This window comes from Dermacentor andersoni, chromosome 3 (assembly GCF_023375885.2).
Source record: "Dermacentor andersoni chromosome 3, qqDerAnde1_hic_scaffold, whole genome shotgun sequence".
In the NCBI taxonomy this organism is placed as follows: Eukaryota; Metazoa; Arthropoda; class Arachnida; order Ixodida; family Ixodidae; genus Dermacentor; species Dermacentor andersoni.
In genome coordinates this window covers 36,749,346-36,755,397 of record NC_092816.1, presented here as the reverse complement: position 1 = coordinate 36,755,397, position 6,052 = coordinate 36,749,346, and positions in this window count along the sequence as shown.

The window sequence follows — 6,052 nt, the reverse complement described above, 5'->3', positions numbered from 1 at the left end:
TTGAAAGAAGGCAGAGAGTCTGCCTGAGCTAACGCGCTCTAGCCTGCTACTCTGCACAGGGGGAGGGGGAACAGGGACATAAAGGTGTGATGAGGGATGATGATGACATAGAAAGGGGGATGCAGAACCGTGAAAGCAAGTTCAACATTCTGATAATAAACATTCAGGAATCTCATCTATGAAGCCACTATCGGGTTCCGTATCTAGTCTGTAGTCACCAATTCAATTGAACCTAAACATAAAGGCGCTAAGACGAAGATGATGTGCGGGCGTCTTCTGCGTGAGCAGCACAAGCTCTCGAGAATCATCAGAAGAAGCGTTCCACCCGGTGTCGACGGCAGCAGCAGAGTTAAGGAACCGGCAAGCAAGCAAGCAGGCAAGCAAGGTGGCTGCTCGTTCTCCTGCCGGGTGACGTGGCGGCTGTGCTTGCTCTGCGCTTAAGAATCGCGTTCCTCGGTTCTGGCTTCTCCCGACATTATTCTTTTGCAGGAAATTTGGCTCTTCAATGGCCAAGATATTCATATAAAAAATTATCGTTTATTTCGATTGGACCGTCCATCGAGAGGCGGAGGACTTGTTTTCTTGATAGCAACTAAAATATGCCACAAAGTAAAGATTTCCTACCAGCATATGTCTACGGAGTGTGAGATACTAGCAATAGACGTAACTATTCCTGGTTGATCCCCATTTTCCTTTGTTAATACATATTTTCCCACAGGCGTGCATGATACTCGTTTCCTTAATACCGTTGTCAACTCTTGTAGGAAAGAAATTGTGATAGCCGGAGACTTTAATTCGCATCACGTGTCTTGGGGTTTCAAAACGGACTCATGTAGAAAGCAATTATCCGACTGGGCAATTAATCAAAATTTTTGTTGCTTAAACACGAAGTCAGCTACCTTTATTCAGGGTGTTTCTAAATCGGCATTGGATCTAACATTTGCCAGTTCAGGAATTTCCGTAACTTCCTGGTCTACTGTCCACTCAGCTTCAAATAGTGACCATCTACCGATTAGGTTTGACATTGTCGGCCCTATTATTCCCCTGGAGTATCCGACGCGTACTTTTGTCAATTACCAGAAATTTCAGAGTATCTTGAAAACGGCCCTCAACTCAACGGCCCTCAAACGGTCGCGACGGAGATCCAACGACCCAACTCCAGGACTACCGAGGCCCTCCACGCCCCAAGCTGGACGAAGACTTCGCCGTTGCTGAGGTCAGACAGGCCATCTTTGCGCTCGACCGCAAGTCTGTGCCGGGTCCGGACGGAGTCACCAACAGAAAGTTGAGAAACCATGACGACACGTCGATCGTCTATCTGACCTACAAGATCAACGAGTCCTGGAAGAGCGGCGTTGTTCCTGCAGAATGGACTATCGCCTGCCCGGTGCTCATTCCCAAGACCGGCAAGGCCCCGAACATCGAGAACCTCAGGCCGGTTTCCCTAACCTCCTGCGTCGGCAAGGTCATGGAGCGCGTCGTCCTCAACGGGCTCAGCGGGCACCTCGAAGACAATGAGGTTTACACGTACAACATTATCGGCTTCCGCGACGGACTCACGACGCAGGATTCCATGAAACTAATCAAGCATCAGATTGTGGATGGCCGTTCCAGAGACGTCAAGGCTCTGCTCGTTCTGGACCTCGAGAAGGCTTACGACAACGTGCTCCACACCTTCATCCTAAAGACCATTTCAGACCTGGGTCTCGGTTCCAGATTCCACAGCTACGTCTGCTCTTTTCTAACGGGCAGGAAGGCCAAGCTTCGCATTGGGGACTTCCGCTCTGATGATGTGCCCCTGGGAGCGCGGGGCACCCCTCAGGGCGCCGTCATCTCCCCCACACTGTTTAACATCTGTATGATGGGTATTTCCAAGAGGCTGGCACTCGTCGAGGACGTAAAGCACACCATCTACGCCGACATCACCTTATGGTTCTCCGGCGGCTGCGAGGGCAGAGTCGAAGAAGCCATGCAGGAGGCGATCGAAGTGATCGAGGAGTATATCTCCGCCCCACCGGACTTCGATGCTGCCCCGCCAAGTCGGAGCTTGTGCTTTACAGAAATAAGAATGGAGGCAGACCCTAAGATTGGAAGCCAGACTCCGAAAGCCGCATCAGTCTTCCCAGTTGTGGCGGGGGGGGAGGGGAGTGATTCCAGGGTCGACGTTATTGGGGTCCTGGGCATGCCACAATGCCACTTCACGTACACGATTTCTATGCACAACTGGCTCAGAGCGGAGCGAGACAAGCTCAACGCTCTCATCAGCAAAGTAGTCAAGAGGACTTTCGGGACCCATACCGAGGATCTCCTCAAGCTGGGAGTACATAACACGGACGAGGAGATTGCCGTAGCCCAAGAACGTGCGCAGCTCACTCGCCTGAACCCCACTGCGGCAGGTAAACGCATCCTGGAAGAGCTGGGCTACCACGCTGCGGGAATCTCGATGGTGCATTCGAGACAAGTTCGAAGTGGCCCCTGCGCCCCGAAACGTCCATCCCGTCCACAACGAGGGCAGACGCAATGCCAGAGCAGCCACCGTCCTCAAACCGATCAAGCAAGGAGACATTAGAGCAAGATTTCTGTGACGCCGCGGAGTACAGCGATGGGAAGACGTTTGCCGTCGTTGTGGTAGACCCCAGCGGCAAGATTTCCAATAGCGCCTCCATTCGCACTTCAGACCCTGGAGTCGCCGAGCAAGCCACGATCGCCCTCGCCCTGCTAGACGGTCATGGGTCCGAGATCTATAGCGATTCGAAAACGGCAGTTAGGGCTTTTCAAAAGGGTTGCATCGCCAAGCAAAATGCTCGTCTTCTTAGCAGCTCGAGTCCATGTGCTCTCACGCATTATTCAATCCACTGGTTTTCTGCTCACGTAGGATCGGTCGAGGGTGCTCTCCCAAACCTCAATGAGTCTGCTCACGAGGCTGCGCGCGACCTCACCGACCGCGCTTCCTCTGTAAGGAGCGCCGACTCCCCTCCTCCTTACGGCCACAGGGACGCTCGCGCTACTCACAACGGTACTCACAACGAGGTTATTAAATTCTTCTAAATGTCTAGACCGGTCTTTCCACCCCCGCACACCAAGTTGAATAGGGCGCAAGCCGTTTCGCTTAGACTTGTACAGACCAGCACATGTCCGTGTCTGTCCGTTCTCCACGAGGCTTACCCCGACGTGTATCGCGACGACGCCAGCCCGTCCTGCGGGCAGACGTCCACTCCAGCACACATGCTCTGGAAGTGCGGGTCGACATACCCCAAGTTCATCAAGGAGGAGTGGGACTCGCTTCTGCGTAGCCCCGCTCTAGAAAAGCAAATCCTGGCCGTCTGGCGTGCCCGAGACTGGGCCGGTGGGCTAGACCTGCCGGTCCGGACGTGGGACTAGCCGGGTGCGTGACGAGTTGGCGTCCTCGCCGGACTTGCAATAAAGTTTCTTCACTCACTCACTCACTCACTCACTCACTCACTCACTCACTCACTCACTCACTCACTCACTCACTCACTCACTCACTCACTCACTCACTCACTCACTCACTCACTCACTCACTCACTCACTCACTCACTCACTCACTCACTCACACAACCCTCTTGTGATTATAACAGACAGACAGTAAAATAAAAAAGACGATCATTTATACGATTTAGGTTATTCTAATCAATATATTGCACACATACAATGCATACAAAATAAAACGTACCTTTTGGAGTGTGTCACTAGGCCATATTTCCATCTACAACTGCTGTATCACTGTTTCAAAGCCTCTTGAGTTAATGTTGCACATCATGATTGCGTGAGAACTGTTACGAGCCTTGAGAAACAATAAATATTGACTGGGACAAATCACTCTTTGGCTTTGAAAACTGGCGTCTTTTGACATAGGCCCCTGCTTGGTGCTAAACGTTAACGTGTTTAACAAGACAAGTGCCTCTCTCGTTCTTCTTAGTTTAAGACTCTGTATGTAAACAGCTGTAATCGTACAATTCCTAGCAATTTCTAATTTAGACCAACTAAGACAGACAGCGGTATTGAATGTATCATTAGGGTTACCTTGTTATAGAGGTGTACTAGCCTGTTTAAAATTAACGCGAAGCTTTCTTTCATTCTTCCCCCCCAGTTTCCGTGGATGATTGTCTGGCCAAAAATAAACTGGGCCAATCCAAGAGGCAGCGTAGTTAAATATAGTACTTTATGGACCGATCCTAATACCAGTGCACAATGTGCATCCTTGCAGAGGTTTGTAAAACACATTGTTACACTTTTACCCTAACGGCAGTTCGTCAGTGCTCCCACATGCTTCATAGCATTTACCGTTAGAGCTAACAAATAAGCGCTCTCAGCAACACATCTCAGCAGGTCAGTAAAACCTCGTTGAAGCGTACTCGCTTAAACAGTAGTCTCGTTTTAAGAGTAGTATAAAGTGAAATCGCCGACTCGCGCACGTTACAGAAAAAAAAGTTACTGGCCACGATTACAACTTAAAAATCAATCAACTAGAACCATGTCAATTCGAATTTCACGGGACCGAAAGAAAAATGCCGGACTTAGGTGAGCGTCGAATCATCGAGGATACTTAGAGAATAACGAAGAAATGCTTACTGCATCAATACGATATTATTTACCGAATGAATCAGCAAATCCTGTTTCTGGGTATATTGCGCAAAAACAGTGTGAAAACTGCAGTTCTCGTCATCTCGTGACTGATTAGAGGTCGCAAGGGAAAAGGCAGCGCGGCTTCTTTCGCATTTCGGCCGCTGCGCAAGACCCTCGTCTTCATCCGAGAAATGCTTTACGCTACCACGCGCACATCCAGATTATGTTTTAGCCCGCGAGCTGGTCAGCAACGAACAACTGTCTGTCACGATGTAGCCAGCAGATTTGATGCCAGCATGCAGGCTGCGCTATCCCTTACGCATTGCACTGAGTCGAAACAAAACTACTGTTAAGTGTAACCCGAGCAACCGCAGCGGACCAAACCGTTGTCGCTTTCAATGTAATCTAGGACAGGTGGTCACCATGCAATTACAAAGGCATGCCGGCAACATACACCGAGTCAAAACGAAACTAGTACTGCTTGGCGCGTCCACCGCAGACAAAACCGTAGTCACTATCGACGCCGCAATTACAATTGCTGAGTACGCAGTTCTGTAGGTGCACGGCCAACGTGCACTAAGCTAAAACGAAACTGCTATTAGGCCCAAACGCAGTGGACAGGATCGCGGTCCGTACTGACGCGATCACGGAACACGGTGTCATGCGCAGCGGCAAACACCGGCATACATGCTGTGAAGACAAACACGATGCGCTCGGGCATTCCTGTCGTTTTCCGCTGATGACGGGCGATGCAGACTCCGCTGCTTCGTTTAGGTTGGACATTAGCGCTGCTTTTGCTCTTTTACATTGCACGTTTGAGGCACTGCACGTTGGCTGTGCTGTGAGCGTTTTCCGAATTAACCGGTGTGCGGCCAAGTAACGTCCAAATGAACGAGATGTTGGTGCCATAAAATAAGGCATACGCCTTTTGGGACAAGAATGCTAGTCGGAATTATCCGATTTTATGAATTAACAGAGGTCAAATTAACGAGGAGTTGCGTGTGAACGAGACATGCAAGCTTTCCGCGCAACTGGCTGCTCGGGGCACTTTGCATATGTTTTCAGGCATCTTTCACACTTGGAAAAACTTGTGCAGCACGTATTGAACAACAGAAAGTGCATCGGGAGTATTTAGCGTTGCTCTACAATTTTCTCATTGACAATTTCATCCAATTATAACAGTTAAGAAGTTGGTGAAAAAATTAATACTGATGTGATTAAGGAGAATACAAGAAGTAATCAGAGTATCTCCAAGCAACAGCAAAGAACATTACCTTGGTTCTGTCCAGCTATGTCGCACTTGCATATTTTTAAATCTTGGCGCATGATACACAGACAGGCGCCCAGTACTCAGCTGTGCTGCTGCGCTATGTAGGTTCTTTATCGAGGAGAAAGTGCGCAGCGCGTTTACACTCGAAATCGAGATAATATACAAAAGCAAAATATGCAAAAGTCCACTGCGAGA